We start from the raw sequence: 14,110 nt of genomic DNA on the forward strand, positions 1-14,110 counted from the left end.
CACATAGCACAAAAATAACTCTTGACAAGATGTTGATCTGCACCACTGACTCAACAATTACATACTTAGTACTGAGATCTCTGGCCTTCAAAACTCACTCCCTGGCTCATGCTGTGTTTTGGAACAAAAAACCCACTTTAGCCAGTTTGGCCAATGTTGTTGCAATTACTTAGGTTCCCGATAGAGGTCATAAACCACTGAAGCAATACTGTTCCTTCACACTATAATATAAAGACCTCCCCTGTGCTTCTGTGTGAAATATCTCAGATGAAGATGTGGATGGCATCAACATACACACACACACACACACACAAAAACCTTCTCGTGCCACAACCCTCTGCCATGTTTGCCATCCTTCCCTCTCTACATGTGAAGCACCCCTTTGCTCTCGCTCAGCGCTCACTTAGCTCAGCTAAGTGTTGCTTTGAGATTAATACATGGGAGGCCCACTCTGCCAGATGATGTAATAACTGTGGTGGTTTGCTGTTGCCTAGATACAGGGAGACAGCAGAGAAAACACTCAGCCAGGTCTTGCTATCTCTGTCACCAAGACCCTCCAAACAGCTTGAGTCAATCAGCAAAAATGTTTCGGCGAACTGTTGTTCACTTTTGGAGCCAGTATGACCAAAAAAAGAAAAGAAATGAAAACTAAATCATTTTACAAACACACCACTTAAAAAAGCTTCAAACATTTAATGACTGCATACTAGGGGTGCACAATATATTGACTCAATATCGTTATTAAAATAGCATATTGAAAATGTTGCAGAAAGTGTGGACTACTGTTCGATTTAGAGCCCACTTATAACAGCTATATAATGATCATGTTTCATTGGCATGAAGACATGAGTGCATGGTGTTCACTATACGAACATATGCTATATGAGTGAAGATAGAAAGAATTGGGGGAAAAAAAAGCGTTGCGAATCAGTTGAGTGAAAGAAAAGAAAGGACAGAAAAGTAAGAAGATCTCAGGCTCAGGGAGACACAGACACAACGGAGATCAAAGGGGAAACAGGGCCCATGAACTAGTGTTGTCGTTATCCCAATATTCATGATCACTACCACTATCACTTTTGATCAATATCGTGCAACCCTACTCCATACACACTGACTGTCTAGCCTGTTAAAAAAGGAGATTTTCTCATTATATCATTTCCTTGAATGCACCCCGGGGTGTTGTTGCTTAAACTTGTTATGCCTCATCTTTGTACATAACATTAGCGCTTTGAGGACACGAAAGATCCACTAGCAACAAACTCACTAACCCTTCACATATCTCTTCATCTGTATTCCTCTCAGTCGCTTCCGCCCTTCATGTGCACAGACGTCCCACAGCTAGAAAGGGAACTCCAATCGCCTGCTGAGATGCAGGTCACTATGTTTGTCTAAGTGTGTGCGTGTGTGTGTGCAGTAGAAAAAGGAAGGTGGTGACTAAGCATCTGCTTCTGTAACTGCGTTGCATTAAGTGCATCTGTTTTTTGCCCAAATTCAATTCACTGGTTGCTATGGCAGTAGAGTTTCTAACACTGAAACTTTTCGTGGCTTTAAAATCTTTCAAGGTGGTCTAATACCCTTGTTCATTTGAATGAAGATGGAGTCTTGAAAATCTGAGTTGGATGACAACAGAAAAGGGCTTGTACTCTGAGGGGAGCTCTCAATCTGCATTCTTGTCTGCTCTTGTGGACTCTTGTGGAAGTATTCTTCCAATTCACAGTCTGCCGTTTAGCCAAGTATGGTTAGATGGAAATGTTCCTGCTCTGCCAACTTAACCAACCAGCGGTGATGGCAGATAATATGAGCCAGACTCACAACTGATGTAATCTTTGTTCTATAGCACTTACTGTGTCACTGTGTTACTGTGTTAGGTTTTTAGGCAGAAAATTAACCGGAATATGTGGTCTATTTATAAAAAATACTAATTTGCTACTACATTTTTGAAGATGTGAGGACCTGTTAGTCTGGTCAGACTAGCCGGTCAAGGTGTCAGTATCCATGGTCATCCTGGGGAGAACAGGTTTGTGGCATCTCATCAGCATAGCATTTTACACATAAGTCCTTTTAGAAGATACACTTTGGTCTCAGGGTTGAAAGTCTATTATCTGTTGCTGCTAAACTGGTTTGGCTTAAGGTAAAGTTTAAGCTTATACAGATCTTGCCATACTTAAATAAAAATGAACAAATGTATAAAAATGAAAAAGAAAAAGTGCATCTGTTGACCACGTCTCACAGTCAAAAGTTAAGCAGACGTTTGAGTTAAGACTATTTTGTCATACAGAATAATTCATAACTTCATTTAGCATATTTGAGACTCTGTGTGTGTCATCTATTTTTTTATCAGTGTAAACTGAACTGAACTTTGGTTGGACAAAGTAAGACATTTGAAGACGTCACTTTGGACTGTGATGTATAATTTTCAGTCATGTTTTAGACACCAAACTATTAATCTAATTATCAAGAAAATAATCAGAATAACCAATAATTCATAAATAAAAACTTAGCTTTTTGCAGTCCTAGTCATGACTCCCAAGTTCAGCTTGCCACTTTTTAACTACTAAGGAAGCCTCTTAAAACGTGGCACACTGTATTGTGAAAGGACTTGACTTTTGGACACCTTCACCAGAAGTGTATCCTCAAACTTACTTTGGGAAAACACCTCTGTAGCAACATAAAAGTTATTTGATCATGAAAACATTTCCATGAAAAAAACTGATCCCAGCAAATAGGAGATTCCCCACAATCCTTTTTGACAAAGGACAGCCATCTTTCTGCTGGATGAGCCATCATTTCGCCACCATCTGCTCCTCTGGTGCCAGTGTTCTGCCAGAGACTGGCTCTGACCTTGGGGGGAGGCTAGGATGGTTGGGCCTGTCTACATGACATGGACTTTTGCTGCCAGCTGTCCATTAGTTCTGGCGAAACTCCATGTGATGAGTCAGTGATGCCTTGCCTATGCAGCATCTACTATAGATTTGGCAGCTAGATTGCCTATCATCATGCATTTTTGTTACTAAAAAAGCATTTTGACTGGTTCCTGACTCATTAGGCGGCGCATGGCACAGAGAACTAGAGAAGCAGATTAGCTGTGATGTTAAAAAAAGCATAGCTGATGGCTCAGTCTCCTGAGTCTCCAGTAGACTTTTAAAATTTTGCCATTTTCAATGTGACGGCAGTAAAGTCTGACATTTTGTGACACTGTCATGTTAGAAGGAGCTGTGATGGTTTCCTAACTAAAAGCAGAGCCTGTCACACATCCATTTTTCATTTTCCTCACACACCAAAGCCAAAAACCATTGCAAACTGCCACCATACTTGAAGAAGGTACCCTGCATATAGTAGACAGGTAGTGTGAGGCGCTCCACGTCTTACATATTAAAATCATGAAGCTACCCTACTACTGTCAACATGGCTATTAAAATGCAACACAACTTTGCACCGATTGACTGATTCACATCACATTGCGTTTACACAGGTTTAGCATATTGGTCACATGAGGATTCTGCCTTGACACACTGGAGATGCAATTAAGTCTCGAATGTTATTCAAAGATGGACAGTTTAGAGGGACATTATCTAATCTAACTCGCTCGATTAGACCAGTGGGAATTGCGGCAGCGTTGGCAGAACATTACTCCTCCTGGACAAGTCTCTGAAAAGCCTCTCTTTCTGTTCCTACTCCTGTTCTCTTCAGCTACAGTGTCCTGTGCTTGACACTAACAATAAAGTCAAGTCACATTTGTACAATAGAGGTGAGTAAGGTAGCTAATTACAGCAGAGATCCAACAGAAACCACTGAAAAGGTAATATATCACCATGCTCATGCACGAATAATGAAAGTACCTTGACAGTCGCTTTTGCATGAATTATTAGCCCTTGCAGAGGTGTTGGGATGGTGGTCGCTTAGATGGTTGAGCAGTTAAAAAGCCAGTATAGACGGAAATTAGGGGTAAAGGGGGAATTGTTTTTAGCTTACCTCTCAAACAATAGAAATGTTGTCATGAGTCGGCTGAATGTTACCTCGAAAGATGATATTTGCATCTGATCAATGAGATTTGTTTTTGAGCAAACTACTATAAGCGTGTGGTTGTGTATTCTCACATTTATGGCCTATGGTTGTATGTACAGTTGTATATACTGTATGCGTGACTATGTATGTGTGTGTGTTTATTTATTTACTGCCTGCAGTGGAAGTCTCACATAACACAGTGCCCAAAGGCACATTTTATACAGTAGAAGCAAAGACACTTGAGGGTTTTTTTTAGGCAGTCACGCACATTGCTGTATTGATACTCCAGGCCCACACAAACAGTTACATGTCATCCCTTTCCACTTCTCCTCTCCCTTTTTTCTCCTCACTGTAGTGTCTAATAAAGCAGAAACACCTTAAAAACAATTTGTGTCACCTTAGCAAATAGCTGCGGTTACATCTACGGTTGTTTGATAGTGCTGTGAATAATGTCAGTGTCCATCGCTGCTGTCTGCAAGCTTCCACAGTGTCTATTTTTTCTTCCCGGGGGGGGAGCTGGTGCTGTGACAGGCTTGCACGTTCAGAAATCCTGAACACATAGATAGAGGCCTGTAGAGTAACTTACAGCGAGAGCAAAAGGACACACGCAGGGTCATTTGAGGCACCGGCAATCAAATCCAAAACTTTTAATCTAAAGGAGATGCTGATTAATGTTTGGGGGTGTTCTAATACCAGAATGGAGTGCGTGCATGACACATGTCAAAAGCAAAAGGCAGTTGTAAGAGTTGTAAGAGAGATATGACATACACTGAGGTGTGTTTGATCATAAATGTCTGTGTCACCTTTTTATGGTGCATTTAGCATCTTCCTATGGTTCATTAATGTGCCAGACGGCTCAGTGAACACCGCAGCAGCATGTGGTTTAATTATCAGGAGGGACAGGATAATCTGTCAAGATGACTGATTTGGACATGTGCTCCTCTTGCAGTATATGTTTTGTATTTGCAATCTGTAAAATTTACAGTTAACATGCTTTGAGTTTGCATTTATTTCTTTATCTCTCTCTCTTTCCTCTTTATATACGGAGGCTTTGTTCTCCTCTTAGGATAAGCTCAAAGTTGTATGTGAGACCCACCTTGCACACCATCTCCCACTGACATATCTGGTGTTGCCTGGCAACAACTTAGCATTTTTGTGAAGGATACCCTTATACCCATATTCAAAAAAAAATCCTTGAACTCCTACTGTGAGTGTTTGAATACTTGAACACATTATGTTTCTCACCAAACACCAGGAGAAGCATCGCAGTGCTATTCTTGGGCCAACAACCCTGCCCCAGAGTTTCCAAGAAGGCTGCAAACTTTCTTTCTCACTGGCTGCTGAGAAGAAGTACATAGTTAAAGTTATAGTTTTACTTTTTGTGTGCGATCAATAGGCTGTAATGCCTTGAGGGTGGTTTGAAAATACAGTGTATAGTTAAATGGAATCAAATGGATGCTGTGTAGCTGACAGGTCATTTGCTGTCTTGGCTTGCATTGTTGCTTGCAAGAGCTTGTTGGAACTGCTGCAGGTTAAAACACAGGATTCATGTTTTATCAGAAAGCACACAGCACAATGTACTGTAGTTAGTACATCCAGACATTGTAGTTGTGACTAAATATATTTAATTTAAAGTGGCTGTATGTAGTTTTCAGCGGCCACTAGCGGTGTGTTTTTTTAGATTGCAACCAGGTGTGTGCTCGTACGTGTGCTCAAACTCATGAGCGACACATGTAGACAGACTCACCGGGAGAATGCTGCACACAACATGCTGGAAGCTCAGGTAAACTCCCCCCTGCAACGTTATACAATATTTTTATCAGCTTGAGGTTGAAGTCCATGCTCATTACCAGTGTTGGGCAAGTTACTCAGAAATTGTAATATATTACTAGTTACTTATTACTCCTTTGAAAAGTAATATTATTACATTACATTACATTATTACTGGGTGATAAAAGTAACTAGTTACGTTACTCTGGTGCCATCCGACGCTACCAACATCAGTGGAACTGGATGTGCACGGAAGCTAGCTGCTGAGAAGCGCAAGTGAAGATAAATCAAGTTGTAATCCCAAAAACTAAAGTAAAAAGCTAATTTAACAAAAGCAGTTAACTCTGAGCTCCTCCCACGGGTAAACGGCGTAGTTGTCAGAGCAGAATCCAGACCGACTACGGGTGTTTATTTGTCCGAAAGCTGCAGCGCTGCTCTCTGTATACGTCCCCGTTCTTTAGCCACTTGCATTGACTTAGTATGTAATCAAGCTGCCCAAAACGCTGAATTCACTTTTAGTGTGAACACACCTTTACAGTCGTGGATTTATGTCAAGGATGGTGCAAGGGCCTGCTCTTTGTCCCCCACACCAGGCTGCGGACTTTTGGGGACAGAGCCTCAGTGTCGCATCCCCCACCCTCTGGAACTCCATCACCACAGAGACCCGAAATGCTCCCTCTCTGGACTCTTTCAAAAACCTTCTAAAAACCAACCTCTTTACAAAGGTATTTAACCCTAAATTACCTTTTTATTGTTCTGTCTCAGCAATTATATGTAAAGCGTCCTTGGGTCTTGTGAAAGGCGCTATATAAATATAAGTTATTATATTATTATTATTATTATTATTATTATTATTATTATTATTATTATCATTATCATTATTGATAAGTGAATCAAGAAAAAACTCCATATAGCCCCTTTAATTACATGTATTGGTTTCCTGTGAGCTATGACTCACTTCCTTTCCGGCCATTCTTATCAGTCAAACTCCCTAAAATTACTTTAAATTACATTTAATAAAAAAGTTTCTCAAAGAGTTTACTTTATGGGTGTAGCCTGAGTGATGACATTATTCCTACTTGAGAGACCATAAAAGTATTATTATTATTTTTATTTATAACACAAACATTCAATTAGTTTAGGTCAGGACATTTTACAGCAATAAAAAATAAACACTTTCTCAATTAATTAAAACATATCTTTTTTGTAATGCAATTTATTGTTGTTGATCTGGTAACTAACACAACGATTATATTAAATTATATTTGTTTATATTGGGTCACTGCTAGTGGCCCATTGACTCAGTCGTCAAAAACTATTTTATGCAATCAAAGTGAGAACACCTACATTATCCTCACCGTGGATAACATACGGCTGCTTTATTGATAACTTCATTATTTGTCATGAGGAAAATTTCCAAGAAGTCACCATCACAGCCAAATTACATGGTAATGGATTCAGAACAGCAGCTGATCTGCCTGTAACTGTAATTATCTCCACATCCTGCTTTTAATTGCATTAGCAGCCTGCCTCCATAGTGCACTAACTGTGAGACAGCCAAATGAGAACAAATTAATAAGACTCTGGAAGTGTCCCAACTCTCTTGGAGAGAAATGTCCAGCTTATTGTCGAAAAGCACACACAGTGAAATTGTGAATAAAAATAGTGAAAACTGTGTAGTGTGTTGAAAGACAAGATATGGGAATCCTTTAATCTGAGGTTTTTGGTAGAATCTCAAACTGTGCGTTGCTAGATCCATTGACAGACAAGAGAAAATACAGTATATAATGTCAAATGTTGCTTGTATAATTGGATCTTTGTCCTAGCTTAGGACTATAAAGACATCATTGTGAATCACTATCTTGGTTTTAAAACAAGCTAAATACCATTGAAATGTGTGTGCAACGTCCCACTCAGTTACCAGCTTAATTAAAAAGGCATGAAAGAAAACAAACGTGATCTAAATTAGGCTCCATTTTTGCAATGTGTGAAATAATTTAACATTTTTTCAACAGCTCATAACCTGTATCACCAGCATCATAGCCTGTAAACAATTTGTAGGGGCATTGTTTATCTAATGATTTAATTATGGAGGAATAGTTTACATTCTTTCGGACTTGAACCAAGAGACCTGGGTTTGCCACTGCAGAGAACTAATTTGTCTTAATTATGAAACCATGAGTGTTTTTTGTTTAAAAAAATTAAGGAAGCTAGCTTGTTTGTTCATCATTGTGTGGACTTCATGGCTTTTTTCTCACTGTTTTAATTTTCTACATTGAGTTTCCTGTGAGGATTATTTTTTCAGTGTATTGCGTTTTTCAGCCATCTTCTGTTTTCAAATGGGTTGTAGCAAACCCATTCACCCCTAGAGAAGAAGCTATATGTGTGTGAAAGAAAGAGAGAAGGGACAAGAGGCGACGACCCCAGAGAAATCACTTGTCTCTAAATGAGTGAGTGTATATGCAGTCTTAAGGCAGATAAAGGAGATCTACTAAATTAAATGAGGGTTGCACTACGTTATTATTTATGCACATGGTGTCCAGCATCACTGAGTAATTCTGATAAATCACTTTCCCTGCGGTAAAATCAATATGTGTGGCACACACAACACTTCAGTCCTAAACAAACCCAGATAATGCCCCAGATATAGAAGCTGTGTTTTCCCTCTCAAAGCCTGATATCTACAGTTTTAATAATGCATAAGAGGTTACAGGTTGTTTGTTATTTCTGTAATTAAATTAGTCATAACCTCATACTATGGCGTCAATTAATCATAAAACAGAGCATGAGATTCTAGCTGACTTAGGTCAGCATGTGAGATATTGAGGTAACATCAGGGGATTTAAAACAACTTTCAGTTGTTATTACAGTTTTTGCCTATTATTAAAACAGTATAACCAGGCTTTTAAATGAAAATTTTAAAACCATAACTTCATTTTTCAAAAAGCCCACCCATTTCCTACACACAAATCCCTTCATTTCTCATTGCCTACACCATGTGGTCATTGAGAAAGCTCTAACATTCAATATTGTTCACTCAAGTCAAGGTTGAGCTCAATAAGCACCCAACTACCCAGGTAGAAACACAAAGAGTCATAATAGATAACACACCAATCAGAAGCTTCAATTGATAGATCAAAGGGCCCAAGTCAGTTCATTCAGTTTTGGAACAATGGAGCTAGAGAGATGTGAAGGAAGAGGTCTAGGACACCTGAGAGGAGGAGGAGTAGGAAGAGGAGGAGGAGGAGGAGGAGGAGGAACAAGAGCAATAGATAGAGGAGGGAGAGGTGAAGGATGAGGAAGGCCCAATGTCCACCCTCACAGACTCACAGACTTTGAGATGCGTTGCCACAGTCCATGAGGGCTTAGGGCTGTCCCACTGTCAAATCGTCAAGTGCGCGAGGGCTCTCTACGGGACATTTTGAGCCCTTTTTAGACCCTTTTCTGCGGACTTTGCTTGAGGGAATTGCCCACAGTTCATTGCGGTATGACGCGAAACACAGGGATTACCAGGGGAAGCCCGGAAACGAGAGAAAAATCCCGGTAAATCCGCGTTATAAGAGAAGAAGAAGAAGAAGAAGAAGAAAAACAGTAAACAAACAAGCATCAACACCAACGCTGATGTAAACATTGTAAGAATTTTTCTTAAGATGGTATAGTACACATGAAATCGGAGGAAAGCAACCACCTTTACACACTTAGTTTATTCAACTATTTATTTCAGTTTTTGCTTAATGATGCTGTTTTGACCAAACTATAGTGTAATGATTATTGACAAATATATATTGACATTTACCTCTCCTCCACTCTGCAGGGCAAGAGCCTGCAGGACTTAAAAATCAGGCAAAAACATAAAATAAAAAGTGTGCAACGTGTTTCAGCGTCGTCAAGTTAACGTGATAAAGTGGCAAAGTGCTGTCCCGTTCCTGTTTACAGCATTTTGAGCCCTTGCAGCCTTTTGCACTCAATCACTTTCCAAGTGATGTCAGTAAAGTCTGTGAGGGTTCAGGGCTTAGGGTTCAGGGGGGACATTGGGATTGGGCCGAACAGTAGGAGTTGGAGGAGGAGCAGTGATACGAGGAGGAAAAGGAGGAGGAAGTGGAGTTTGAGGACGAGAATCTCTGGCCTGTCCCTGACCAAGGACAGGATGCTGGGACAGAATAATTAGTTCTTTGGTGTGCTGTACTGTACAGTACACTAAGGAATACAAAATGTGCAAATGTTTAAATTTGTTGTTTCTTTTGTGTTCATAATGTGAACAGGTTTATGAGGGTGAGAACCACAAGCAACATTATTTATAACCAGTTTTATAGTACTGTTTTGAATTTATCTCACCAGTGTGTAAAACTGTGTTGTAGTGTGTGTGTTTTTGAGGGTGTGTCATGTCTGAGGGCGAAGTTTGGTTTTTCAGCAAGAAGAAGTTTTGAATGGAGAGCTTCATTTTGACCCGAAAATAGGATGTTTGGGGAATTTGGTGAGATGTGAAATTATTATTATTTTTCTCAAAACTCTAAACACAAATCCATAGTGTTTAGAGTTTTGAGAAAAATAATAATAATTTCAAGAATTGTGTTTAAGCAATAGAGAAAAACTATAAACAAGCAAATGCCATGGCACCCAAGAAACTGTTTGAAGTTGCACTTGAAAAGATTTCAATTCCAAAAGACATCTTATAAGCCTGCACTGTGAATCAAACGTGGCGAGGGATAGCAATAAAACAGATGAACTGAAGAATGAGCAGTGAGACTTGGCAGTGTTGCATCTTTGGAAGTCTGTGTATCTCTGTTTTTAACATAATTAATTTCACAGCTGTAGGCATGACCTTTATGTGGACAGGCTACATTCTGAGTATGACAGACTTACTTGCAAATACTTGCATGAATTAATTACTAAAAGTGCTATAATTCAGAATATAGTGTTATTGGATAGCACAGTGCAGAATATCAGGAAACATGAGGGAGAAGGGACTGTCAGACTTTTAAAGTACACGCCACATGCAGTATTCTGCTGATAAAACCCGGACTGTTTTTCTCCTCAAGGATCTGCTCTTGTTGACTCCACTGCACCACAGCAGTGAAACTGTTGTCCAGGGGATTCCCCAACATCTCAGCATCCCACTGTGCAGCATCACACTGTCATCACCTATAATGCAACATGAAGAGATGTTTTAAACCCCACCCCTTCAAATCTCACCACACCCACCTCCCACAAACTAACTTTTTTTTTTTTTTTGCCACTCTCCTGTCACTCACAGCCTTGAGAAGGTGACACTGACAAAAAAGAAAAAACTGTGATCAAACGAAGTGAGAGCGAAAACCCCTCTAAGAGCTTTTCTTTGCATTTGTCACTTCTGTGGTATTCCTGTCGCCTTTATACCAGACACAACTGGGAATAGTTTCATGACAAATAGTCAAAGCTAATAAATAATCTACACACTTTCTTTGTACGCTTACTGGAAAGAGACTGCAAAGGAAAATAAATCAATAATAGATGTTGTGTTACCTCTAGATTATTTTCTTCTGCACCATTTTCAATGTTTCCCATACCAAATGGTTACTGGAGAACACACACACAGACACACACACACACACACACACACACAAATTGAATCTGCAAAAAAGAAGTTTTGTAGTCCCATTTTAGTCCTCTCCAAGGCTTTCATACGTATATATAATATAGTTAAGTGGGACTATTATATACCCTTTAGATTAATTAGAGGTAACTCTATTTTATCAATAGAGGAGCTCAAGGCCTCCTTCCTGGTTGCAGAGTTGCTGGGAAATTGAGTGAAAACTGGCACAATAAAAGAAAAGCAAGCAAAATCCTTCACATTTTGGCAGCTATCCGCACTCTGGAGTCCTGATGTAGAAAGTAGTCTTATGCAAGGTAAGCTTTTTGAAATGAGTCTCATGTCACTCTGTGTAACTACTGTCCTGTTTGCACAGGACCTATTTAAACCTTGGATTTGTAACCATGCAGTACATAGATTACTGGCAATTTAAATCCCTTCTAAATCTAATTTGAAAAGTAACTTGGGATTATATTCTTAGTTATAGCAGTCATTGTTTGTATTTGGCATGCCATTCCTTTCCTCTTCTTCGTTTTTATGCGTGCCAGATAAAATACAGGCAGTAGTGTACCATATTATATTTTTGAGTGCACTTTAAAGTACAGCTTCAATTTGTGGTTTGATTAACAAAAACGTGACTGATTGTGACCAAATGTCATTACCTAATGTAAATCTGTTATAGAGCTACAAAGAACAGTTATTTCCATCATTAATACATCATTGATCATTGATTTTTGTAATTCATCAACTAATCACATGGCAATTTTTTTAATAGTGAAAAGAAAAAAAACAACAATTTTCCAGAGCCTAGGGTGACATATATAAATTTTTCATTTTGTCCACAATCTGAAGATACTTACTTAAATTTACTATCATATGACACAAAGCACCAGATACATTTTTTGAGTTAAATAATAACTCTTATTATCAAAATAGTTGCGGATATTTTCTGTTGATTGACTAATCATCAAATGCCTTTGGGGCACCTGTGAGATAAAGCGGGTTGTCAACTGATCACAGGGTTGGTGGTCCAATCCCCTGTACTCTATAGTCACAGTATGACTCATTTACCATGGTCTTTTACTTGAGGGTGGTAGACGTTAACATGTGCCGTGCTGTCTAATGCAGTAAGCCTCTCAAGGGACCTCTCCAAGTTGTTAACAGCTGTCTGCTCCTTCAAGTAGAATGGACAACTCTGAGCATTTAAAGGTACCACGCAGACAGTCATGCAGGTGTTTCTGTAGTCAAAAGGAAAAAAAGTCCAAAGGGGATTTCCTGCATTTTTTCTCTCGCCACTGGCAGCATGAAAATTCAGCTATAAAAAAGTATTATCACTTACATAAGCAGAGCGATGGGCACTGGGGTGTGCTACTTATAATCATAGTTCAAGTTCTTCTAAACCCTCATTAATTACTAAATAGGCAGTGAAATATTCTAGAAATATTGTGAGGTGTAAGGAGGTTTGAGGATGAACTTGAGACTCGACGTGGCAGATTTTGTACAACATGGACATCTTTGGATTGCAGGTTCAGAATTGTCTTTTAATTCCTTTTTAGGTTTCCAAATTTTATGAGCGTTTCCCGGAGCTAATCATGGCCAATACTTGTGAGTCCACCAGACGCAGTCACAGCACGTCCCAGAAGTGTCCCGGAAGCGGCTCTTCGCTCTGCAGAGAATATGTCTGTTTTTGGTGGGCAGGCTGCAAGCTCCGCTGCTGAAACGCTTCTGAGACACTTCCAGTAGACTTTGACGCCGGGCTATGGACGGATCAAAACCGTGGTGCAGCCGTAACGAGCTGTAGCCGGAATCAGTGGACTTTCTGAGTAACATAACATGATACTGATTCAAAGCTCCTTTTTGAAGTAACAAGTTACTTTGAAAAGCGGAATATCATCCTTTATCAAGAAAACATGTCACTATATGTCAATACTGTTTGATTGATAAGTGACACCACATCAAAAAGCACTCTTCATCATAGATGGACATGAACTCAGTTACTTTTTTGAAGTGGGCTCTGGACTGTAGTTTGTATTTTTACTTAGATCCCAGGTAAATTCAGTCTATGCATGAGCTCTGACTCCCGCAGAGAATGCATATTTATACCCCAGCCTGTCTTAAGACGACACTGCCAATCAATAAATTAGATTTTCTACTGGCAGACGGGGCACAGTGATGCTAAGGACAGCAGAAACTGACAGCAGCAGAGATATTTGGCTTGCTAGGCATAAGGTATAATGTAATATTACTGTTTGGGTTGTTCGACTAAGCTCATATTAAGTTCATAAACGACTAAGTTCATATTTATTTATTAATTTATATTAATGTATATTGTCTGCTACGTAGCAGAAAGGCGTTACCTGCTATATTTCAACCCCACATTAAATGTAAAACAACGAATCAACAAATCAATGAATGGATATGTGAATAATTTAACAGACTAAATAAATGAATAGACCAGAGGTCACTAATAGGCGGACCGCGGTCCGGATCCGGACCCAGCCGCCGTCCTGTTCGGACCGCCGACCTACAGCCCATTTATTATTGAGAATTACTACCTCGTGACGGAGCGTTTCTATTTTAACCCGCGCAGCTTTTCTAGCATTTACTGTACTGGTTTAGAGGACCAGGAAACTCACAGACCAATCGCATGTGCTCCAATCGTCTCATGTGACGTTGCTCAGCCAATCAAATCTGTGCATACCGATGCTTGCGAGTCGAGTCCACGAGATTCACCAGAGACGTTTTGGAAACACACCCAAATTGAGG

The 14,110-nt window shown here is 39.6% G+C and overlaps 1 protein-coding gene and 1 long non-coding RNA gene across 2 annotated transcripts in view; one reads left to right on the plus strand and one right to left on the minus strand.

Moving 5' to 3' along the window:
• The window catches only part of LOC123978147 (disks large-associated protein 2-like), a 101,153-nt gene that overhangs the window by 22,849 nt on the left and 64,194 nt on the right, over nt 1-14,110 (plus strand). The window lies entirely within an intron of this gene.
• Nucleotides 10,753-14,110, minus strand: part of LOC123978149 — a 17,354-nt gene continuing 13,996 nt past the window's right edge. The window contains exon 4 of the long non-coding RNA XR_006826886.1: nt 10,753-10,917. This is a non-coding gene — a long non-coding RNA (uncharacterized LOC123978149). The remainder of the gene's footprint in view (nt 10,918-14,110) is intronic.

This window comes from Micropterus dolomieu, linkage group LG10 (genome assembly GCF_021292245.1).
Source record: "Micropterus dolomieu isolate WLL.071019.BEF.003 ecotype Adirondacks linkage group LG10, ASM2129224v1, whole genome shotgun sequence".
NCBI lineage: Eukaryota > Metazoa > Chordata > Actinopteri > Centrarchiformes > Centrarchidae > Micropterus > Micropterus dolomieu.